The 26367-nt window shown below is 46.2% G+C and overlaps 1 protein-coding gene across 1 annotated transcript in view; it reads left to right on the top strand.

The window, feature by feature from the left end:
- POLA1 (DNA polymerase alpha 1, catalytic subunit) overlaps positions 1 to 26367 on the top strand; it is a 1729782-nt gene that overhangs the window by 454066 nt on the left and 1249349 nt on the right. The window lies entirely within an intron of this gene.

The following is a 26367-nucleotide window of genomic DNA, read 5'->3' as shown; positions in this document are numbered from 1 at the left end:
TGTCTGCCATGGATCCTCAAAGAATTTGGCTGGGGGTCGAGCCACAACATTAAGTCCTGCAGTTACTGTGTCTCATATAAGACTGCAGTACAAAACTAATCACTGAGACTCTGACAAGCAGGGTCCAAGTCTAAAGTTCCATCCTGGTTCCATTCGAGATACAGAAGTTGCAGGATTCGTTCAAGATATTGGTCTTCATCATGATAAAAATCCTCAAATTAGTTGAAGAAAAAACACAAGAAATCTAGGTGGGACTCGACCTTTTTCAAACATTCACGCTCCTATGACAAGGCACGTGGTGGCCCCATGCGTCTTGATCGGCCTCCTGAATTCATTTGACTTTGGTTACGGTGGAACAAGTTGCAGGATCGGCTTCAGAGTTTCCGGGCTGTCAGCTTCTCTTAAATTCCAACTCTTTGGATCTTTGCCAACTTCCACTGGTGTGCCTTTGGGCCCCATTGAGCCAAAAGCTTCTCCAGCTAGATTACCGCTGTGGGCTTGACCTTGGCATCAGCAGAACCCTCCGTGCTCACAGCAGGACTGTCACAGTACGCGCCAGTTTCGGATACTTCACCGATGCAGACTCCATCAACGCCGGAAGCTCAAAATTCAGTTGTCTTCTCTTATGCCAAGTCAGTGCCAGTCCAACCTCATCCTAGGCCACTGTAGAGGCCCCATTTCCTCCACTACTTTGGCCTCTTCAAAGCCAAATGCATCTCCTTCATTCTATGTTCAATATGGATTTGGACAATGACTGTGGTGCATGTTATATGACTGACTAACCATATCCCAAGGAGAATTAGTTTGATGACCTGCAGGAGGCTGGTGGTCTTGGTACCTTGGTTTGTGGGTCCTCTCAACCCTAGTCCTGCCACAGAAGAGAGTGCTTCTTAAACCATGGGGGTGCATATGTTGGCTGATGTTCTTAACCTCCAGGACCACACCTTGGAGGTCAAGACCATTGTTCTTATGGAAGTCCTTCAACCGCGGCAAACATCCATAGAGCCCCTCTTACCTTTTAAGTAGGCCCTTACAGATACTTTGTTGTGGGCATGGGCCAAACCTTACTGCGGCCCTGGTTAGCTGCAATGTTGCACGACTGTTGTACCCTGGGAGACCTGCAATTTGTTCTTGGCTCCACTCCCCTGAAAGTTTGGTGCAGGCATCTGCAAGCAAAATTAACCCCAGCACATTTCCAACTTCTCCCTCTGACAGGGAGCAAAAAAGGGTAGACCCGTTCTGCAGAAGTGTTTTCCTCCACCAGCCTGGCGCTTCAATCAGTAAATGCTAGTTGCCTGCTTGGGCTCTATTCCCCAACCCTTTGTTATCCATTTACTCATTCCCTCCCAGCTGTGGCTTAGGCACTGCTGATTCCATTGGGCTGTTCACTGTTACCAGTGTTGCCGTTTACCGTTGGGATTGGCTGTGCTTCCTGGTTTACCAGGTGACATCAAGTCGTTCCTCATGGACATACTGTTAAACAGGGCTTGCCTAGTTTGGGACAAGGCAGACTCTGCTCCCAAGTGGTTCAGGGAGAGCAAGAACACAGCAGATTCCCCGGGCTTATCTACCTCCTCACCAGCCGCATCAGCCCTACTGCTCTTTTAATAGCTTCAGCTGAGGTACCCCATACCACCAGCCAATTATACCCCCAAAAGGCAGCTAGCAGTTTCCACGTCAAAGTCAATGGGGCGCCTAGCCCACAATGCAGCCTCACCTCCAAACCCCTTTAGCTTGCACTTTGTGGAATACAGCCACTTAGTGGGAGGCAGGGACTGGAAATTAATACTGAGTTGACAGGCCGTACCATCAAATAGGTGGATCCTGCACATTTTTTAAAAGGGCTATTTACTCGTCTTCCTTTTCAAACCCACCACACCTTCTACTGTCTCCCAAATGACAGACTGAGGGCCATCTATCCTTTTTGTGGCAGGAAGTGGAAGCCCTTTTGGCCACAGAGGTTATTGAAGGGGTGCATGCATCAGAAGTAGAACATGGTTGTTAATCCTGCTACTTTCTGGTGCCCAAAAAGGAAAGGAAGGAATAATTCTGAATGCTCACACTGGCCCAAGACTAGTCTGCTCTTGAGACTTGATAGTGGCAAAGCACATGCAGCCGCCCTGCAAACCTTTCAGTGCCACCTGTGTTTTGCAGTGGGACAAACATTTTCAGTTTGTCTTGCTCCCTTTTGGTCTCATCAGTGATTCTTGGGTGTTCCGGAGAGTGTTGGCAGTGGCAGTACATCTTTGAAGGCCATTTGTCCCAGTCTTCCCCTTCCTAGACAACAGGCTGTTGAAGGAAGGAAGGCAGGCTTGCTCCAGGCAGTTGTCAACCACCACCAGACTATGGGAAACTTCCTGTCATTTCTGGGGTTCACTGTCAGCCTTCCAGAATTACACCTGACTCCTCAGACATGCCTCTTCATCGGAATCCATATGGGCACGGTTTGGTTTCATGCCTTTCCTCTGGGGAGGAGAGTCTAAGACATTCAGGCTATAATACCAATCTTTCAGTCTTACCCTGGATTTGAGTGAGATTGACTCTGATTGTTGGGTGTACTGATTCCCTTCTGCTTCTTGCTCATGAGGGCTCTGCAGTGGGATCTGAAGTCGCAGTGGCTCAACACCAAGAGGACCTCATCAACCACGTTCAGATTTCAGATGAGACTACAAAAGATCTGCAGTGGTGGTTACTTTACTGCAGTTGGGTCTGCGGCAGAGCAGTCTCCCTTAGCCTCCTGGAGCTGACAGTGGTGACTAATGTGTCACTTCTGGGTTGGGGTGGCCATCTCGGAGTGGTGGAGATCAGATGCCTCTTTGGCAGAGACATGGCTCCATATCAACAATTTGGAGATGAGCGCCATGTGTTCGGCCTTGAAAGCCTTCCTTTCATCCATCAAGGAAAGGCTGATACAAATGCTCAGGGACACCACCACCATGTGATACTGCAACAAACAGGGTGGGGTCACAGACTCTGTGCTAGGAGGCACTGGGCCTATGTAAATGGCTGGACCGCCAAAGAAAATTCCTGATAGTGAAAAACCTGGCAGTATCACTGAATGCCAAGGCAGAGGAACTTAGCCGCCAACGCCTCGCGAATCATGAATGGCAATTTCACCTGGTGATGGTGCGAGGTCTCTTTTGCAAAATGGTAGAACCTTGGCTCGAACTGGTTGCCATTGCCGGGAGCGCAGAGGACCCTCCTCCAAATAGGTGCTGATTTGATATCTATTTAAAAGGTGAGGAATCTGCAGCTAGGCGTCTCTATCAGAAGAACAAGTTACATACCTTCTGTAACACTCTTTGTGGTAAAAACTCTATAAAGCTGCAGATTCTTCACACTCACCCATCCTCCTAGTTATGTGTTTAGGCTCTATACATTAATAAAATCCCAAATCTAAGAACTTAAACACTGCCCACACCAATTTACTTTCGGGGAACTGCTGGGCGTGCAGACACTCTCTAAAGCAACTGGCATGAGTGCATGTGGGAGTGAAGCCTATATAAGCTTTGAATGCCCATCCTGGAGCGGAACGACGTTGGTGCGGAGCCAATCAATGCCATCTACAGGTACACACAGGAACTATCTGTATCAGAACCAGTTTACTTTTGGTAACGCTATTTATGGTTGAGACTCTAACATCAGATTCCTCCCAGTTAAATGACTCTTTCAATTAAAAAGCTTCTCATTAGAGTTCTACTCACTGGCTACTACCAAACCGGAGATTGGATTCAGTGTCTCCTGGTGCGGAGAGTTCAGAAAGCAACTGGTGGCAGCACGGATGAGTTGTACCTATGTAGGACCCCCAGAGTCACTTCTGGAGCAGAGCCGCGCGGTGCCACTTGGTAATGTGCAGGAATGCTTCTTGAGATTTTCCAGATCCAGTCTGATGCCTGGGGAATATTCAAAAGGTAAGGAATCGACGGGTAGATTGTTTCTACCAGAAAAAAGCATTTCTAATGGTGTAAGTACCTTGTTCGTTTGGGTGCAGTGACAATTGATTCACTCTGTGAACAAAACATATTACATTGCAGATGAAAAGTTAGAGTGACACATGTTGATTAAGGAATTGCCTTTCCTGTGAATTTTTGGCCGGGTTTAGATGGGAAATGGCTGAACAGTATGTTATTTAACATATATCAAAGGTCGATATGCACCTGTACAAAAGTTCCACAACCTCCTTGCTCCTGAAGTCGAGACACGATTTTATGGTTTTGACTTTCTGATGAATGAGTGGATTTCCTGCTCTGTCCAACAGCTTTTCATAGTGTTCTTAAAGGGGTTGCTTTATGGAAAGATCTGTATCAGGTGAGACAAATTCTTACTTCATATTGACGTATACAACCTATCGGAGGCATATGAATGTTATTGTGCAGAATTCAGCAGTTGCTCATATCAAATGGCTCCAGTTGAAACTAGTTTTGATGACCCTCACTACCACGGCCATTAATTTGTGTTTAACATTTGTTGCTGGTACAAAGATGTCTGAAACTGCCGTTGCTGAAAATCATTTTGTTTGATCTCCACATTGTATGAAGGGAAAAGACTGGTGTGATTTCAAAGCAGGACAAAGGCGAATTTGATGGGTGTTAATCCATTCTCTTGAAATGAGAGGCATGTTTTACAGTTGTGGGTCTGGCTTTCAGCAATGTCTTCACAAACCCTAAAAGAAGGAAGGGCAAGCCTCAGGCCCAACCCTTAAAGGCTAAAGCCACATATGCTTAACACACTAATTATAATATTATGTGCATTTTAAAGGACGTATACAGATTTGTTTCGCTTCAGTTTGTTTTCCTGTCTCCGCTTTGGGTATTTTAAGTATATTTTTGGTCGACATATTCTGCTCTTTTGTGTTCTTTTTCACATATTAATAGGACCCATGTTTAAGTGACACTGAAGCTTAGGAAACCAACATGAATTTAATGTCTGCTGTATATTTAATATTTGCTTTTAGGGAGCTATGTTTTGAAGAGAGTTCTTAATTTAGCCCTTTTCCTGACCGAGCATGTTCGATTTTCTTTGTGTCAAATTGTGGTTGAGCTGCCAGGCCATTCAGAAGCCCCAGCGCATATTTGGGCTCATTTAGAAAGGTCTGATATCAGAAACCAAGTGCCTCTTGTTTTCATGGAAATGCTGTTTTTACTCATTAATGCTATTGTCACCAACAAATTCCAGGATATCTGGACGTCTTCCTGTCTATGGGTTCTTCCATGGCGTACTCTTGATGTACCTTACTGGCCACCTCATTGGCTTTGACGTGTGCCAGTGGTGTTGCAGGGAACAGTTCACTGTTTCAGTTCGTCTAGTGTTTCATTCAGCCTCTTGTTGAGTATGCAAAATTGTGAGGATGCGATTTTTAATTCTGATGCATACTGTGTCCCATTTTTCATCTTTGATGCTACCACTCTTAGAAATATCTGATAACAGAGGGGGCTGCACACATCAGTGCCATTTATACATTACTGTGCTGTGTGGTCGGCATTGTCTAACGCTTCTGTGATAACCGGGGTCATTAGTCGCAGTCACCAGTGTTGTGGTGGCATGAAATGTTTCTAGAGTCCCAGGTATAAGGCTAAACTATTTCTAAGCTGAAGAATCAGCTGTTCACCCTGTGGTAAAGAAACGTTGCATGCAGACTAACTCTGAAGTTTGGTTCATGTTGTGGACAAGAGGTCTAGATACCGACTTGAAACACTGTTTCACAGTTACTAAACATAGAATAAGGGTGTTTAACCAAGGATCAGGAGGCCCTGATGTAAACCAGCATTTCAAGATAGCCATGTAGATCAAATGTACATACAATTAATATAAATGGAATTTGTTTAAAAGTATATAGTTATCCTCAAACTGTGGCATGGTTGTAGCCCTCTTAAAAGGAAGACCATTTTTTTGCAGAGGGAGCGTGAGCGACCGCCCCAGGTCATCTTTACATAATACATTAAAAAAGAAAAGCCTTTTTTTGTCTAGTATCAGCGAGGTCTTACCAGGCTTCAAAATTACCTTTGAAAATGTACCTTGATTGTCAATTTCCCTTCTAGGGCATATAGTTTGATAGTGCTGTTTAAATTACACCATATGAATAATGGACTTCTTTTAACTACTTAGTAGTGGCATAAATATACATCGCAGGTGTGATGTATTATCATCTTTACTATTCTCAATTCCATGTCAATGTTCTAGCTAGAGCCATGATTTAAAGAAAGAATGATGACGTTCGAATTCGTTGGCAGTTGTCTAGAACTGCTGATGGATGAGGTGTTAATACATTATTGCATTCAAGCTATCGGCATTGGCCTAATTTATGGGGATAACCCTATTAGACTGGTGACGGTGATAAATTTATGTCTATAAAACCTCAATGTGTTGAAAAAACTGAGCATGCGAAGATAACCTCGAAAATGACACTGAACTATTTACAACTCTGCAGGAATATTATTTTTACATTCTGAGTTTCAGGGCATGTGAATGCTCTGGGCGGGCTAGCAAATTAACAGGGAGAGCTTAGGCGAACCAAGGGTCTGACTGGGCTCCTCGAGGTCACGCAGAAGCCGAGCCAAGAAACGATTTAAATAAGACAAACATGTTGTGTTAAGAATAAAACAAAAAAAAAAATCTTAAAAATGTAATACGTCTGTCTGTTTTACATGCAGTAGCGTTTATTATGTGATAGTTTTTAATCATTCTAGAAGACCCTCCCACGGACAAAAATGAAATCAATCAACTAAGGAGCAAGTAACCTCTTTGTGTAAGCCATAATACGTGGCCTACCTTCGAAGATGGAGCACCATTATTTAATAAGTCAAACCAAATAATTTATTTGTTCAGCGCTCTTCCTAAACTTAAATATTTGAAGGCGTTTCCGTATGTGATGATTCAAAAGGGACGCTCTGTAAAATAAAATGTTAAGTATCTCACAGTTTTATGAAGCAGGGAAGCCGGGATTGATGAAAGGTTTTCCAGCTCCACATTGTACAGTTCAGCCATTAAAAAAAGTTTCTGCTGCTCTTGCCGGTTTCACATCAAAGGTTACTATTTTGCCTATAATTCTTGGCTCGTGAGGGTACAGAATGGGTAGCACAGAGATGGAACATGAAAACTCATCTCGCTTTGGGTTCGAGGGTCCAAGAGGACCTCTAGCCGAGTCGCAGCCTAGCATCAGACTCAGGCTTTTAGTGGCTCAGGCTTTTAGTGGCTCGCCCACCCCTAGTTCTAAGGTACGTCTTTAACTGGAAGGTAAGCTATTTAGGGGAACAAATAAAAGAAAACTGGTGAGAGACATCCAGATAGGCACTAAAACAACATGCTTTTCAAGGAGGGGAAGCAGTTATGTGTGCACAATGATGAGGCGTTGAGGTAACTAGCGAAAAATAACTGCAATCTCAAGAGGACGAAAAGCAACACAATTGTGGCCATTTTGAGTCCTCAGTGTGATGTGGAATGCAATCCAGCTTCCAGGGAAACAGAGTAGCGGGTGAGCATGTAGACAAAGCACATTATATAAAGCTTAACAGAACAGCACCACTGCCTTCAGGCAGGATGTTGATGACTCAATGGTGCCCATCTTCAATGTTTGATCATGTGTGCATTACTATGAATAAGCTTGTTTTTAATATAAAACTTAAATTATTCTCTACCCATGGCATTCTGTGACGAGCACACCGTTTTGCTATATTGAGCAGCATAGTTAAGGAGAATAAATGCGGAATACTTCTTACAATCTGTGATAGGGACACCTTTGTGCAAATTGTTCCTGCTTATTTTTTTTTTTCTATAGTTGACTATACTGTAGTTGAGTGTTTGATAAGTGATAGACAAGTTGTAACAGAAGAAAGTGAACATGAATATAAATGTTGAATAGGTAAATTAAGTGCCAGGGCACACCGTAAGCAGTCCTGTGTAGTAGATCCAAGTGGTCGTTAAATCAGAGTCGGAAACCACGATGTAGATGGAAGTAGTTTTAATAGTGGTGTTGCCAATATTCAGCTGGTAGGTCAATGTACAGCAAACAAAGTGATTTGTAGCAAACAGCCGTTTTGTCTCATAGACTTTGTCAAGGCTTTGGGAGTATCAAATTTGAATATATACGAGTCTCGCCATTGCCTTCACCGACGCCAACTGGCACGGATACTACTTGCTACACTGGCTTATCAGGGCCATCTGCACTTATACTTCAAGGAAGTCCGTGGCCAGTTCTGGCCGGACTCTACTTTGCTGTGGACATATCATCCCCACCATAGCGCTCATATATATTCAAATTTGATACTCCCAAAGCCTTGACAAAGTCTAGGAGACGAAACGGCTGTTTGCTACACATCACTTTGTTTGCTGTACATTGACCTACCAGCTGAATATTGGCAACACCACTATTAAAACTCTACTTCTCTCGTAGGGGATTTCCATGTATAGTCATAAGCACTGAATAGTTCTGCGCGCCTGCGGGGACCCCGGAGCACTGATGTGAAGTATATTCTTAAGTGCAAATACCAACCCTTTGAAAAAAGGTCTGTCAAAAAAAAAACACTTAAGAATAACACTGTGCAGCCTATGTGAACAGCTACACAGGCCAAATTGTTAAAAAGAAAAACAGTTGTAATGTAAATTCACGTTTAAACATCTATTTATTCTAGAAATGTAATAACAAATACATTCTCATATTCTATTTACACCTCTCATGAGAATAAAACAATGCAGGGCAGTGTAGCCCATAGGCTGCCATTATACAGAATGTAAATAGAGCTGTTCCTTTAAGAAAGTAAAGTCTTCCTGTTTCCCATCATGCACAGCAAAAGGCAGTTGCCTCAGTTCTTTTTTCCGGCTCCTTTCTGACAGGACCCTGAAGCATTGAGCTCTACCTCACAAAGCCTTTTTGTGACAGAAATTCATTAAAAATCTTTTGAATTTCAATTTCACTCGACGTTTTTAATATTGAGTGATCATTTCCTACTCTTTTCTGTTAAATTCTGACAGAATTTTGAGGTTTTTCTAGTTTAGAAATGCCTTCACGTTTTGATAAATGCCCTTCTTGTGGCAGAAAAAAGGCTAAAACAGATCCACATCGGGTCTGTATAATTTGCCTTCCATCCAGCCACAAACCGGAGTCGTGTGACATCTGTAAAACTTTCTCCAGAAGAACTCTTCGTGATAGGGAGAAAATCCGACTTCAGGCGAGAGAGGACAGGAGAAAAAGTTGTCATTCTACCACAGAGCGAGGAGAAGGTCAGTCTTCTACCAGGGCTCACCCTGTTTCCTCTATAACTCCTACCAGACCTGCTCAAAAACAGCACAGGTCTCCGTCGACGTCGAGACAGGGAACGGCGCCAACATGCTCGCCGTGGAGGAGTGGTTCACCGGCGAGGAAGAAGCATTGTTCGCCGTCGACAGCCATTTCGCCGTCGAGACGGCGTGGACGCTCGCCCTCGAGAGGATCTGGGTCGCTGTCGACACGGCGAGGACGATCCACGTCGAGCAGATCTGAGTCCGGCTCGCCGTCGATACGGCGAGGGCGATCGGCGTCGAGGGAGAGTGCTCGCCGTAGGAGACGTTCCATGTCACCACATCGACGTCGAGGGTCGTCGTCGAGAGGTTCTCAACGGCGAGAGGAATCGACGTCAAGAGGCACTCGCCGTCACCGCACTTCGACGTCGAGGAGTGTGTCGACGTCGAGGCGACAATCAAAGAGACCTAGAAGGGTTTATACCACGTCGGAATCCTCGGCCTCACTCATCCTGCTTCCAGCGTCTCCACAGCTCTCTCCTCAACAGTCGCCGTTGCCGCAGACACCAGTAACACCTTCGGCTCCTCTTCCGGCTCCTCTTCCGGCTCCTCCTTCAGAGTCTGTTCTGAGGACTCCAACGCGATCCATAAGGCATTCTGGACATTCCTCTAGACGTTCATCTTCCTCTCGGCTCCACCGTCATGAGTCACGGCAGAGATCTCAACATTCACATCATAGACATTCTTCTTCGTCTACACGGGACTACTCTCCAACCCTATCGGACTCACCGTCCCCGAGAGTGTCCCCCATAGGTGATGTGAATACATTCCAGGAGGTCTTAGTGCGAGGGGCGACCAAACTGAATATCCCGTTGGCGGTACCTGCCCCATCGACATCAGTAATCTTCGAGACCTTGCATCAGAGGACATCTTCGAGACCTTTGCTTCCACTGGTTCCGGGTCTTATTGAACCGGCAATGAATATTTTTCTTACACCGGCCGCAACGAAGTCTGCTCCTTCCAGACTTATTAAGAAGTATCGTCCACCGGAACAAGATCCTCTATTCTTGAGGTTGGACCCAGTACCGGACTTTGTGATGTAGAGTGCAATTTCTTTGCCGCTACTATAACCACCGTCTTCATCCTCACCTCCGGATAAAGAGAGCAGAAAAATCGATGCTGCAGGCCGAAAAGTATGCTCTACTGCAGCCATCACAATGAAAGCAGCCAGCGCCACTGCTTTATTAGGGAGATACGATCGGGCCCTCTGGGACTCTATAATGCAGTTTGCGGAGCATCTTCCTAAGGACAAAAGGGAAGATTTCCTGGAGGTCGTGGGTGAGGGAGCCATGGTTTCTAACCAGGTAATAAGTGCTGCGGCTGATTCTTCGGTACTATCCGCACATAACTATGCTCACGGAATAGCGCTAAGAAGACATGCATGGTTGCGATTAACATCTCTCAAACCAGAAGCACAGCAGAGAATACAGAATTTACCTTTCTCAGGCTCCACTTTGTTCGGCTCCCATGCCGATGACGAAACGGCCAGGATGAAGTCTGAGCTAGATACCCTAAAAGCGGTAGGCATGGAACGCCCGAAAGAACAACGAAAGGTATTCCGTCCATATCAGCGAAGACTTTTCACCCACAGGTATCAGGCACCACACTGGATGTCTTCACGCCGCCAGCAGCAGCAGCAGCAGCAGCATCAAAGGGGCTTCTCCACACAACGAAGGTCGACAAGGGGTCGTTCAACACCTCAAACTCAGACAACTCGACAGGCTCCGCGTCTAAGCCATGAATCTTCGCTTCCCCCTCCTCCGTTATCCACTCCGGTAGGGGGGAGTATCTCAAATCATCTGGACGAGTGGCTACACATCACATCAGACGCCTGGGTATTGAATATTGTGAGACATGGTTACGCTCTCAGATTCACCAGTCCTCCACCATCTGTTCCACCCAAACCAGCCAGCCACCACCTCGAAGCTCTTCAGTTAGAAGTCACTATTCTATTACGAAAAAGAGCCATAGAACCCGTCCCGATCAGCCAGCAAGGGAAAGGGATTTATTGGAGGTATTTCCTTGTGCCGAAAAAAGACAAGCAAGAGTTTCGTCCCATTCTAGATCTAAGGACAGCAAACAAGTGGATTCGCAAAGAGAAATTCAGGATGCTATCCTTGCACCAAATTTACCCACATCTTCGTCAGGGCGACTGGCTCTGTGCGATAGACCTTTGCGACGCTTACTTTCATATTCTGGTGACCAAGAAACATCGAAAATTCCTAAGGTTCACCGTCAGAAAACGTCATTACCAATTTGCGGTTCTACCCTTCGGCCTCAAATCAGCGCCGAGAACTTTTACCAAATGCATGGCGGTGGTAGCCGCCCACTTGAGGAAACATCGAATATTTGTCTACCCCTATCTAGACGATTGGCTCATAAAGGCCTCCAGTTATCGAGAGGCGCAACAACATTTCAAATGGGCTCTTCAGCTGTTACAGAATCTCGGTCTTCAAGTCAATCTCCTGAAGTCCACAGCAACGCCTGTTCAGAGGTTGCATTACTTAGGGGCCATTATAGATACCAATCTAGGAAAGGTGTTTCCTTCGGAGGAACGACGATTATCGATTCTCCAAAAGTGCAAACAACTACAGGAAACTCCACAGACCACTGCAAGAGTAATAGCTTCTCTACTGGGCTCGATGGCGTCTTGTATCCATCTCGTTCCCAATGCTCGCCTCCATATGAGACCATTACAGGAAAACCTGGAGGATCAATGGTGTCAACTGATGGACGATTGGGAGAGCAAAGTCCTCCTTTCTCCCCACGCCCTACAGTCCCTCAAGTGGTGGTGTTTACCCAACAATCTCTTGGTGGGGATTCCGTTCCAACAACAGCCTCCAGCTCAAACCATCGTAACAGATGCGTCACTGCTCGGATGGGGAGCGCACATGGAACATCTTCGAGTCCAAGGCAAGTGGTCACAGAGAGAGAGTCTCTATCATATCAACCTGCTGGAGCTTCGCGCAGTCCACCTTGCGCTCAAAGCCTTCCTTCCCTCTCTGAGAGCAGAAACTCTCCTTCTCCAGATGGACAACGTGGCCACTATGTACTATGTAAACAAACAAGGAGGCACCAGGTCCAGGATTTTATCCAGAGAGGCTCAGACAATCTGGCATTGGCTTCAAGCCAGGAACCTGTCGCTAGTGGCAACTCACCTGCCTGGCATACAGAATGTTCAAGCGGATGCCCTCAGTCGCGTAATGGACGAGAACCACGAATGGGTGCTACACGACGACGTCGTTTGTTCCATTTTCACACTATGGGGTACCCCCTCTATAGACCTATTTGCAACCCCAGAAAACAAAAAGTGCCAAAACTTCGCCTCCAGATATTACCATCCAGAGACACTGGGGAATGCCCTGTGGATAAGCTGGTCAGGAGCATTTCTTTACGCCTTTCCACCGCTTCCCCTGATTCCGGCGGTCCTCCAGAAGTTATCCAATGCTCAGTCCAAAATGATCCTAATTGCTCCGGAATGGCCACGCCAATGGTGGTTTCCAGACCTTCTTCACCGGTCACTCAAACCACACATCAGGCTGCCTTATCGTCCGGACCTGCTCACGAAGTTCAGAGGGCAGATATCTCATCCCAACCTCTCATCGTTGAGTTTGGCAGCATGGCTCCTGAGCTAGTGCAATATGGACACTTGAACCTACCTCAGGACTGTATGGAAATCCTGAAAGAAGCAAAGTGCCCTTCCACACGATCGGCTTATGCAAGCAAGTGGAAGAGATTCTGTATGTGGTGTTTAGACAACAACATTGACCCGGTATCCTGTGGAGAGGAATCTATCCTGCCATACTTGCTAAGTTTGGCAAAATCGGGCTTACAACTGTCATCAATAAAGGTACACTTGGCGGCTGTAACAGCATACAGAAAGAGCCCTTCACAAACTTCCTTTTTTCGGATTCCAATTATTAAGGACTTCCTGGAAGGTTTAAAAAAGGTCTTTCCTCCCATTAGAAAGCCATCTCTTCCATGGGAACTGAATTTTGTCCTATCGCGTCTGATGCTACCTCCATTCGAGCCAATACATAAGGCATCACTTCAACATCTCACATGGAAAACTGCTTTTCTGGTGGCAATCACTTCAGCGCGTAGGGTCAGCGAAATCCAGGCCCTTTGCGCTCAAGAGCCCTACACGGTTTTTCATTCTGCGAAAGTGGTAATGAGGACTCATCCAAAAATTTTAGCAAAAGTCGTCTCCGACTTTCATGTGAACCAAACCATTTCATTACCAACTTTCTTTCAAAATCCAACTACTCCTGCTGAGAAAACTCTGCACTCTTTGGATGTAAAGAGGGTTTTGAAATTTTACTTGGACAGGACAAAATGCTTACGTAAATCACAACAGCTCTTTGTTAACAATGGCCCAGTTAGAACAGGGTTGGGCACGTCTAAGCAATCTTTATCCAGGTGGATTGTTTCATGTATAATGTTATGTTATCAGTTAGCGAACAAATCCCTTGGTGGTAGGCCAAAAGCCCACTCTACTAGAGGGAAGGCAGCTACTGCAGCCTTGATGAGAAATGTCCCTTTGGCAGAAATATGCAAGGCTGCCACTTGGAAGTCGGTCCATACCTTTACTCAGCATTACTGCCTTGATACAGACGCTAGGGCAGATGCGCAGGTTGGACAGGCCTTGCTTAAGAATTTATTTGCATGACTCCTGTTTTTTGTCAGTATTCTTCTGTCTACTCCACTGCGGTTATGGGGATGGGCTTGCTACTCTATTCAGTGCTTATGACTATACATGGAAATCCCCTACGAGAGAAGGAATGGTTTCTTACCTGTAACTCCAGTTCTCTCGTAGGGGTATTTCCATGATAGTCATAAGCAACCCTCCCTCCTCCCCGGTGGAGTTGACATAGAACAGGTTGCCATAAATATTATCGATGTTGGTACTCCAACAAATGTTTTGTTCCTTCATGTTAGGTTACAAGCCTTCAAAAAGAACTGAGGCAACTGCCTTTTGCTGTGCATGATGGGAAACAGGAAGACTTTACTTTCTTAAAGGCACAGCTCTATTTACATTCTGTATAATGGCAGCCTATGGGCTACACTGCCCTGCATTGTTTTATTCTCATGAGAGGTGTAAATAGAATATGAGAATGTATTTGTTATTACATTTCTAGAATAAATAGATGTTTAAACGTGAATTTACATTACAACTGTTTTTCTTTTTAACAATTTGGCCTGTGTAGCTGTTCACATAGGCTGCACAGTGTTATTCTTAAGTGTTTTTTTTTTTTGACAGACCTTTTTTCAAAGGGCTGGTATTTGCACTTAAGAATATACTTCACATCAGTGCTCCGGGGTCCCCGCAGGCGCGCGGAACTATTCAGTGCTTATGACTATCATGGAAATACCCCTACGAGAGAACTGGAGTTACATGTAAGAAACCATTCCTTCTATCTACATCGTGGTTTCCGACTCTGATTTAACGACCACTTGGATCTACTACACAGGACTGCTTACGGTGTGCACTGGCAGTTAATTTACCTATTCGTCATTGTCGACCACCTTCTTGGTCAGCAATTTGGGATACCTTTGGTGGTCAGGTGTCCCACCATGTTGGCACCCACCACATCACTGTCACTCTTTGTGACGAAGGACTTCTCGTAGAACATAGTTTCTTTTGACATGCTCTTTGGATGTGCGAGCGCATTGGCATTCACCACCTTTGTTATTTGTGATTAATATAAATGTTGATGGTTTGCACATCTGGGTAGTTGGACACAGTTGGCATTTGTTGATAAGCTTAAGTACAGTTCAGTGAGATATTAAAACTGCTATATAGTTCACTGACAGATTCCGTACGTTTGCAATTGCAATCGAATATTTAAGCATGTTTACCAGGTGTAGTGGCATACTATAATAGTGTGCAAGATGCAGAATGTGACACCTCCATTTTTTTAACCGGCTCCGGTGAATCCAGAATAAGATGGAGCAACTGGGGAAAAAAACTATCAAGTATGCTAAGGTATGTGGAACCAGCTTAAGTGTGGAATGTAAATACTCCCTCCTGCATTGTTCAGGAAATGTGGGACAAGACTTACGGAAAAAAAATTATCTGATTGAAGTGCTGAAGAACTGAGAACATTACATGAGTCTGAAGTTTGCATACTCAAATTGGAATGACATTATCTTATACAAGTTGCTACCGTAATGGAGTGCTATCACTTTGGGCTGAGAGCACAATTAACAAACGAATCTGTTGAGGGCTATATAACTAGGTTAATAAAATTGGCATCCGCTTGAAATTTGAAAGTTCTACTGAAGAAAGGAAAAGGATCCAATATGTGCAAAAGCTTATTAGTGAAAAGGCAAGGAAAGAACGATGGATGAAAATGTCATAGCAGTGGTTAAGAGAAGAACATGTGGTTAAATGTGTGAATGTATTGACTAGTGATAATAGTAGGTAAATGGTCTAGCAAGACAAAGTGGATTTAGTATGTGAGGTGAAAACCGAAGTCGGAAACTAAAAATAGAAGTAATTTCACGGGGAGGTTTTTTGTTGAGGGAGTCAGGGTCCTAAAGCTAATGCAAAAGATTGTCCCGCTTTGCATATGTACTGTAATGAATGTAAGGGAAAAGGGCTATCTTTACAAATGTAGAAACCAATGTGAGAGGGAACAACATTGGGATGTATAAAACGTTTCACATGAACTAGTGTTTCAGATTGATGGAGTGGATGTAGACCACACTAGTGATAGTGAGGATTGAAGAAGGTGACTCTAGGAAGCTGGCTCGCTATACAGTGCACTAAAATCTACTACCCTTTGCAGCGAGTCCAGTACACCCCCAATCGGTATTGCAGAGGCAAATGTAGATAGGACTAATGCTCTATTTGTGGTAGGGTGGGTGAGCAGTTAGGTTTATCAGAGGGCAGTGCTAAGCATTTGTTGTACTCAGAGGAAATGAATGAAATGCACACTCAAAAAATAAATCTAAGACCAAGTTAGAAAAATAATTATTTTTATATACGTTTCAAACGTAAGAACTCCGTAATCATTTAAGTAGACTTTTAAGCATAAAACCTTTGTAGTTTCAGTAATAGTGCAGTTTTCAAAGTTCTTCTCAATGTTATCCTGTGGAGGAAAACAATGTTCAACAAACACAGGGTTAACAATGATTTATGAAGCCAATCTCTGAAACTAAGGTACTGAGCACTGATCAGAGCCACACCAATAGGTCACACCAGACTGCAGTGGGGCAGCTGGGTGCAGAGGTTTAGTAAGGCGTTGGGTGCCCTATGGTTTCCTATAGGTGTTTGGTCCTCGTGAAGACAGGCTGCAGGCTCTGGCAAGGAAGCCAGTCAGGGACAACAAGCAGGTAGATAGTAGACTTGGGGTGCTTGGGGACGTAGGTGCACCTTTGGTCCTCTTCTCCACTGGCAACGGATGCAGGGGTCTTTAGGCATCTGGTTTTCACATCCCGGGGCGTCGTGGGGGAGTCTGACAGAGGTGGACCCAGAGCGGACCCAAGCTCTTGGGAGCCGGATAAACGTTGTTGGCACCAGTGACCCACCTCAGCTGAGGTCAGGGGTCACGGGTGCAGTGATTGCTAGAGATGTAGGATTTTCTCTGTCCACAAGCCTGTGGGAAAGGGGACCTGCGTGCAGAGGCTGCAGGCGTCTCATGATAATTCAAGACGGTTGAGACCACACTGGACTCTGTGCCAACGCAGGTCCCCAGCCGCCCAGAGACAGTCGGTTGGCTTCATCTCGGGTTGTGGACGTCAGATGCAGTGGTCACTTCTGGTGTCTGGTTTCCGGGATCCAGCAGCTGCAGAGTCTTATCTTGTGGAGTTTCTTGTCTCAGGGCAATTCCGCTGCCCATAGGAGACTTGAGTCTTTATTGAAGCCTGGGTGTGAGAAAGTAGCCTCTTTCTAGCCTTGTTACCCCCACTTTTGGCCTGTTTGTGAGTGTATGTCAGGGTGCTTTCACTGTCTCACTGGGATCCTGCTAGCCAGGGCCCAGGGCTCATAGTGAAAACCCTATGTTGTCAGTATTTTTGTTATGTGTCACTGGGACCCTGCTAGCCAGGACCCCAGTGCTCATATTTTGTGGCCTATATGTGTTCCCTGTGTGATGCCTAACTGTCTCACTGAGGCTCTGCTAACCAGAACCTCAGTGGTTATGCTCTCTCTTTACTTTAAAATTTGTCACTAACAAGCTAGTGACTACATTTACCAATTCACATTGGCATACTGGTACACCCATATAATTCCCTAGTATATGGTACTGAGGTACCCAGGGTATTGGGGTTCCAGGAGATACCTATGGGCTGCAGCATTTCTTTTGCCACCCATAGGGAGCTCTGACAATTCTTACACAGGCCTGCCAGTGCAGCCTGAGTGAAATAACGTCCACGTTATTTCACGGCCATTTACCACTGCACTTAAGTAACTTATAAGTCACCTATATGTCTAACCTTCACCTGGTAAAGGTTGGGTGCAAAGTTACTTAGTGTGTGGGCACCCTGGCACTAGCCAAGGGGCCCCCACATCGTTCAGGGCAAATTCCCCGGACTTTGTGAGTGCGGGGATACCATTACACGTGTGCACTATACATAGGTCACTACCTATGTATAGTGTCACAATGGTAACTCCGAACATGGCCATGTAACATGTCTAAGATCATGGAATTGTCACCCCAGTTCCATTCTGGCATTGGGAAGACAATTCCATGATACCCCTGGGTCTCCAGCACAGAACCCGGGTACTGCCAAACTGCCTTTCCAGGGTCTCCACTGCAGCTGCTGCTGCTGCCAACCCCTCAGACAGGTTTCTGCCCTCCTGGGGTCCAGGCAGCCCTGGCCCAGGAAGGCAGAACAAAGGATTTCCTCTGAGAGAGGGTGTGACACCCTCTCCCTTTGGAAATAGGTGTGAAGGCTGGGGAGGAGTAGCCTCCCCCAGCCTCTGGAAATGCTTTGATGGGCACAGATGGTGCCCATCTCTGCATAAGCCAGTCTACACCGGTTTAGGGATCCCCCAGCCCTGCTCTGGCGTGAAACTGGACAAAGGAAAGGGGAGTGACCACTCCCCTGACCTGCACCTCCCAGGGGAGGTGCCCAGAGCTCCTCCAGTGTGTCCCAGACCTCTGCCATCTTGGAAACAGAGGTGTCTGTGGCACACTGGACTGCTCTGAGTGGCCAGTGCCAGCAGGTGACGTCAGAGACTCCTTCTGATGGGCTCTTACCTCTCTTAGTAGCCAATCCTCCTTCCTAGGTAGCCAAACCTCCTTTTCTGGCTATTTAGGGTCTCTGCTTTGGGGAATTCTTCAGATAACGAATGCAAGAGCTCACCAGAGTACCTCTGCATCTCCCTTTTCACCTTCTGCCAAAGGATCGACAGCTGACTGCTCAGGACGCCTGCAAAACCGCAACAAAGTAACAAGACGACTACTAGCAACCTTGTATCGCTTCATCCTGCCGGCTTTCTCAACTGTTTCCAGGTGTTGCATGCTTTGGGGGTAGCCTGCCTCCTTTCTGCACCAGGAGCTCTGAAGAAATCTCCCGTGGGTCAACGGAATCTTCCCCCTGCAATCGCAGGCAACAAAAGACTGCATCACCGGTCCTCTGGGTCCCCTCTCAGCATGACAAGCGTGGTCCCTGGAACTCAGCAACTCTGTCCAAGTGACTCCCACAGTCAAGTGACTCTTCAGTCCAAGTTTGGTGGAGGTAAGTCCTTGCCTCCCCACGCTAGACTGCATTGCTTGGTACCGCATGATTTGCAGCTGCTCCGGCTCCTGTGCACTCTTCCAGGATTTCATTCGTGCACAGCCAAGCCTGGGTCCCCGACACTCTAACCTGCAGTGCACAACCTTCTGAGTTGTCCTCCGGCGCCGTGGGACTCCCTTTTGTGACTTCGGGTGGACTCCGGTTCACTTTTCTTCTAAGTGCCTGTTCAGGTACTTCTGCGGGTGCTGCCTGCTTCTGTGAGGGCTCTCTGACTTGCTGGGCGCCCCCTCTGTCTCCTCATCCAAGTGGCGACATCCTGGTCCCTCCTGGGCCACAGCAGCATCCAAAAACCCTAACCGCGACCCTTGCAGCTAGTAAGGCTTGTTTGCAGTCTTTCCGCGTGGGAACACCTCTGCAAGCTTCTTCACGACGTGGGACATCCATCCTCCAAAGGGGAAGTTCCTAGTCCTCTTCGTTCTTGCAAAACACCAAGCTTCTTCCATCCAGTGGCAGCTTCCTTGCACCCTCAGCTGGCATTTCCTGGGCTCCTGCCCACTCTCGACACTGTCGCGACTCTTGAACTTGGTCCCCTTGTCTTACAGGTACTCAGGTCCGGAAATCCACTGTTGTTGCATTGCTGGTGTTGGTTTTCTTTGCAGAATCCCCCTATCACGACTTCTGTGCTCTCTGGGGGTTGTAGGTGCACTTTACACCTACCTTTCAGGGTCTTGGGGTGGGCTATTTTTCTAACCCTCACTGTTTTCTTACAGGCCCAGCGACCCTCTACAAGCTCACATAGGTTTGGGGTCCATTCGTGGTTCGCATTCCACTTTTGGAGTATATGGTTTGTGTTGCCCCTATACCTATGTGCTTCTATTGCAATCTACTGTAACTTTACATTGCTTGCATTACTTCCTTTTGCTATGACTTGCATAATTTTGGTTTGTGTACATATATCTTGTGTATATTTCTCATCCTCATACTGAGGGTACTCACTGAGATACTTTGGGCATATTGTCATAAAAATAAAGTACCTTTATTTTTAGTACTTCTGTGTATTGTGTTTTCTTATGATATTGTGCATATGACACTAGTGGTATAGTAGGAGCTTTACATGTCTCCTAGTTCAGCCTAAGCTGCTTTGCCATAGCTACCTTCTATCAGTCTAAGCTGCTAGAAACACCTCTTCTACACTAATAAGGGATAACTGGACCTGGCACAAGGTGTAAGTACCTCTGGTACCCACTACAAGCCAGGCCAGCCTCCTACACTGGACGAGTAGACTTCTTGTGCAGAATCTTTTTGAAGTCTGCAGGCAGGCCGGAGAGGCTGGTTGCAGTAGTGCTGCTGCTGCTTTTTCTCTCCTGCAGGTGCAACTCTTTTGTCCGGTTCTTCTTAGGTTGTTGTAGGAAGCTGGCTCTTTATATACTATATCAAAATGAGCTATAGTGTGCACAGAGTCCAGGGGTTCCCCAGAGGCTTGACAGAAGCATTAGAATATAATACTGATGCTCTATTTGTGGTAGTTAGGCTTATCAGAGGATAGTGTTAAGCATTTGTTGTACACACACAGACAATATGAGGAACACACACTCAATGACTTGACTCCAGACCAATAGGTTTTTATATAGAAAAATATTCTTTTGTTACTTTATTACTTGAACCACAAGATTCAGTTCAGAAATAAATACTGGTGCAGGTAAGTACTCAATATAGATGTCAAGGTAACTTTGTTTCACTTTAGCAAAGAAAACAGTTTTTAAGTAAACAGAGAATATCTATTTCATAAGTGGACACTGCGTTTTTCAGAACAGTTCCTGGGGGAAGAAAATAAAGTACAGTTTTGAAGGTAAGTGCACGACTTATAGTTCCAGTTTCTTGGGTATAGGTAGTCCACCGCTGGGGGTTCCAGTTAACCCTGAACACCCACCACCAGCAACACTGGGCCGGTTGGGTGCAGAGGTCAAAGAGGAGCCAAATTAATGTGGGCCCCTATGGAGACACCCCTAAGACAGGGTGCACTATACCACAGGTAAGGGCATAGCTCCATGAGCAATATGCCCCTACACTGTCTAAGTCCGTTCTTAGACCCTGTAGGTGCAGTGTAGCCAAATTGAGTGCATGGGCTGGGAGTTTCTTTGCAAGGTCCATGATGGCGTCACTGAAGACTGGGAAGTTTGGCGACCTAAATAAGGACTGAAGAGCCACACCAGCAGTGAAGACTCCAGACGACAACTGACTTGGCCCCAGGCCTACTGGCATGTCAGCAGCTTCTAGACTCCTGCTACAAGAAGATGACTCGTCCGGCAGGACCAGCGACTTCACAACCCTGAGAGGACTGCCTGCCTTTCCTAAAGTCCGGATCTCCTGAGGACAGCGGCCCTGTTCAGAGAAACCTCCAACAAGGACTCCAGAGCCCTTCGAATCTGCAAGTCCTGCCCACTCTGCGCCTGACGCCCACGGTCCGAGTCCAGGAGGCCTACCTGACCAGAGAGTCCCCAGGTGAATCAGAGCTGGAGTCCACCCTGTGTTTGATCCCTCCTGGCCACCGCAACAACGCCTGCAGTCTAAATTTAATGGACCCCTGGACCGCGACTGGATGCGGTGAAGATACCCAATGCCTAAAGATACCCCTGCACCCACAGCTCCCTGGCATTGGGGAACCCATACAACAGTCCATCGACATCCAGAGGAGCCTCAGCTTACCTGTCCAGCTGTTGGTCTTCTTCAGCCGACCCCCTGGACCAAGCCTGCAGCTGTTTTGTGAACCCGGAATTCCTCATAGGAAAACATTGGGCATCCGACGCTGTATTTGCACCCTGCACCTGGCTGCCCCTGTGCCGCTGAGGGTGTGGACTTGTATGCTTCCCCCCATCTCTTAGTGCTGATCTAAACCACCCAGGGCCTGAGCCCTGAGACAGCGGGTACTTACCTGCAAACCATTCTCTTTTGAGTGCCCTAGTCTCCATAGGATTCCATCAGGCACCGGACACCAACTTTGACCTCTGCACCCAGCTGGCCCTGTGTTGCTGGCTGTGCATTCTTGAAAATTCCACTGTCGACTTGATATTGAAAAGAATTACTTACCTGAAAACTGGTTTATCTGGGAATTGTAAACAAAGTGCATTTGATACTTGAAGGTGAAACGTTCTTGAAACTGTACTTACCGCCAACAAAGATCCTTTTGGCTTTAGGAATAAAATAACAAAGTATATTTTTGCTACATAAAACATTGGACTGTAGTTAGTCATTGAGTGTGTGCCTCATTTCTTGACTGTGTGTACAATAAATGCTTAGCAGTACCCTCTGATAAGCCTAACTGCTCGACCGCACTAGCAAAAAAGATAGCATTAGTATTATGTACTTTAGCCTCTGTAAAGCTTCTGGGGATCCACTAGACTCTATGCACGCTATACCTTACTTTGATATAGTATATACAGAGCTATCTTCCTACAGTGTCCACTTCAGCTCGTCCACACTAATATAACTAATTTCCCCACCTTTTCTGCCGCCAGAAGTGGGGTTGTGCAGATATGCCCTCACATGTAATAAAATGCACCCTGCATTAGGGCTACAAGGCTGCTAGAGGGGTGGCTTACGTATATTGCTTGCAGTGTTTAGGAAGCATAGCACAAAGTCTGTGTGCCATGTTGTTTTCAATTTTGGAAACACCTTGTAATGCAGCCTGCAATGGCAGCCTGTAGTGCTTGGTGAGGGGTTTCTTAGGGTGGAACAATTTGTGCTGGAGCCCTTAGGGATCCTCTTTAGCACCTCAGGCCCTAAGTACCAGGGGTACCATTTATTAGGGGTTTAAAGAGGGGGTGCTAAAGGTTTTGCCAATTATACAGCTTTGGGGAAAGAACATGTGGACCTGGTTGCCAGGATCCCAATGCACTTCCATTAAGGTTGCATCAAATACCAGGAGAAAAGTGTGTGTGTGCGTTAGGGGGAACAGCTGTGCGCATCTTTTTTTAGGGGGTGTCCCTGAGGGTGATACAACACATGCTACTGCCCTCAGCGTCCCTCTCCAGTACCCAGGCCCTATATTTCAAGGGGTACCATTTACTAGCGACTTATGTATTGGAATGTGTGCCTACTGTACACATTTCATCTGTTTTAGTGAAGGAACATGAGTTCTGGCACTGGGAACCTGTTTAGCAGAAACCCAGTGCAGAGCAAAAAAGTGGTTTTGGGGGGGGGTGGGGGATAGACCATATCAAGAAAGGGATACTTTCCTGCACTACCCTATTAAATCACCACCTTTGTTTGATACATATTATTTCCCATTTATTTAATTGTAGCTTCAAATAAGTAACCGATGCTTAGCACTACCCTTCGAGAAGCCTAACTGCTCACTGCCACACAAGAGAGCTTTTGGGATTATTACTTTTACCCTTGTAAACCAATAAAGGTCGCCTGTACTATCTGCATAGAGTACCCCTACGTGTGGTACATGGCATAGATAGCCAGCTTCCTACAAAGACTATTGGGGTCACTTTACATCCAAATGCCAATCCTCAAGTGCAGGTTCAAGAAGTTGAGTACCATAGCACTGATTTAGAAGCAGAGTTTAGACATGTTTCATAATTAATTTCATAATTATGTTGAATCACTGATTACAAACCCAAGAAAATTGAGACTAAATGATGTGGCTGTGAAAGTGAGTTGTGTTCTGATGAGTGTGCAAAACAGGTTAAATAGTGAATTTCAACGGATGAGTTATATGGTAATAATAAAATTGGTAGAGGCCACTGAGTGGTTGGCACCAAAAGTGGTGCTAAGAAGGTAAATATCAAAATGTGTCTATGTATTGATCTTGGGGCTCTGAATTGGGAATTGATAGCAGCTGTATAGTCGCAGCCCAACACCTTGTCACCATGATTGCTGTGACCCAATATTTCAAAAAGCTTGACTTAACCTTGGCCTAGCAGGTGGAAGTACATGCTAACACAGAAGATTTGACTACTTTCATCACTCGTGTTGAATTTCAGTGAAATGCAGAATATCAAAGGGCGTTTAATGCAAAAAAATATAATTTGGAAATTGCTCCAGGAGACAAGATACTTTTAGTCTAAAGATATAGGGGGCAGTATTGTTGCAAAAGGGAAAGAGTGGAATATTTGATATCTTATTTGATACATTTGAGAGGATCAGAGGTTTACTCAGTAACTGAGAAAGAGGCTTTGGCCATTTGTTGGGCTTTGAACAAGGCCTGCATTGTTATGTAGGGTACTACATTCTGACCACAAACCATTGAAAAATTCCTCTGTTGAAGCTATTAGCATTAGCTTCATTCGTGGAAGTTAAGCCTTTACATCAGACATAATTAGGGATTGCATTCTTCACTGCATAACCAGCCATCCTGTGCCTCATCCTTGCTTCCTTGTTATTCATAGTCTGGATCTTTGCCACATTAGTTGACTTTAGTCTTTCAGCCTTTCTCTTAATCCCACTGTCGTTATTCATCTGATACAGACTTCTAGTTGCAGATTCCTTACCTTAGAATTTTCCACCAGGCGTCAGACTGGACCTGGAGATTTTTTCTTCGAGCAATACCTTTGCGCATCGGTAGGTGGCGTCGATCGACTCTGTGGGCGTCGTAGTTGCCGTTATGACGTCAGGAGTAGTACATAGATGCTCCCTCAGCGCAGCGTCATCAGTTCTTTTCTTTCCGCACCACGAGCTGATCTGGAGAGAGCCAACCTTGGTCAGTTTTTTACTGACTTCAACTCTTTTGTTAAGTTTTTGTGATTTTTGGTAGGTCGAGGGATGTCTCTGAACACCGGCTTTGGATCTGCATCGGGTCTATTTGTGGGGCCTGGAACGTGACCGCGACCCAAAGTTGTGCTCCAAGTGCTGGGCCATGCACCCGAAGGCCTTGAGGGCGCGGTCCCTCAAGCTTATGGCGTCCGGTGCTAGACTCCCCAAAGGTCCCGGTCTCACTCCAGGGGAGGGTCTCCAGACAGGTCGTGGAGCCACCACCACTTGTCATCTTCGGGTCCAGGTTAGAAATAGAATGAGTCAAAGAAATACCGTCACCCTTCTACTTCACCCCAGCGCTTGCCTGATATGATGCAGGAGGAGCGTCGATGATCGAGGCCTCAGTCTTCGGAGCCTGCTTTTGGGTCGGGTCCACTCCACATCTTCCTGAGTTTCCGGGAGCTGGGGTGACCCCTGCCCAATTGAAAGAATTTTATGAGGCCATGCCTCATTTTTGGTCAGCCCGACCCAGCTATGTCGACTTCGGACCCAAGGGGTTCGGTTGGGGGGCCTTCGAGTTCTGTGCAGGTGGCTCCGGCTCTGGAGACCAAAGTCTCCTCCGGATCTGCTCTTGGATCTGCACTGTAGGAAGTTGGCTCTGTATGTACTATTTCAAAGTAAGGAATAGTACGCACAGAGTCCAAGGGTTCCCCTTAGAGGTAAGATAGTGGCAAAAAGAGATAATACTAATGCTCTCTTTTGTGGTAGTGTGGTCGAGCAGTAGGCTTATCAAAGGAGTAGTGTTAAGCATTTGTTGTACATACACACAGGCAATAAATGAGGAACACACACTCGGAGACAAATCCAGCCAATAGGTTTTGTTATAGAAAAATATATTTTCTTAGTTTATTTTAAGAACCACAGGTTCAAATTCTACATGTAATATCTCATTTGAAAGGTATTGCAGGTAAGTACTTTAGGAACTTTGAATCATTACATTAGCATGTATATTTTTGACATAAAACACAATAAGCTGTTTTAAAAGTGGACACAGTGCAATTTTCACAGTTCCTGGGGGAGGTAAGTTTTTGTTAGTTTTCACAGGTAAGTAAGTCACTTACAGGTTTCAGTTTTTGGTCCAAGGTAGCCCACCGTTGGGGGTTCAGAGCAACCCCAAAGTTACCACACCAGCAGCTCAGGGCCGGTGCAGAGGTCAAAGAGGTGCCCAAAACGCATAGGCTTCAATGGAGAGAAGGGGGTGCCCCGGTTCCGGTCTGCCAGCAGGTAAGTACCCGCGTCTTCGGAGGGCAGACCAGGGGGGTTTTGTAGGGCACCGGGGGGGGCACGAGTCCACACAAAGTACACCCTCAGCAGCGCGGGGGCGGCCGGGTGCAGTGTGCAAACAAGCGTCGGGTTCTCTGTAGATTTCAATGAGAGATCAAGGGATCTCTTCAGCGGTGCAGGCAGGCAAGGGGGGGGGCTCCTCGGGGTAGCCACCACCTGGGCAAGGGAGAGGGCCTCCTGGGGGTCACTCCTGCACAGGAGTTCCGTTTCTTTAGGTGCTGGGGGCTGCGGGTGCAGAGTCTTTTCCAGCCGTCGGGAAATGGAGTTCAGGCAGTCGCGGTCAGGGGGAGCCTCGGGATTCCCTCTGCAGGCGTCGCTGTGGGGGCTCAGGGGGGACAACTTTGGTTACTCACGGACTCGGAG

The sequence above is a fragment of the Pleurodeles waltl genome, chromosome 8 (assembly GCF_031143425.1).
Source record: "Pleurodeles waltl isolate 20211129_DDA chromosome 8, aPleWal1.hap1.20221129, whole genome shotgun sequence".
Lineage (NCBI taxonomy): Eukaryota > Metazoa > Chordata > Amphibia > Caudata > Salamandridae > Pleurodeles > Pleurodeles waltl.
Note: the sequence above shows the minus strand (reverse complement) of the source record. Positions and strands in the feature narration are given on the sequence as shown.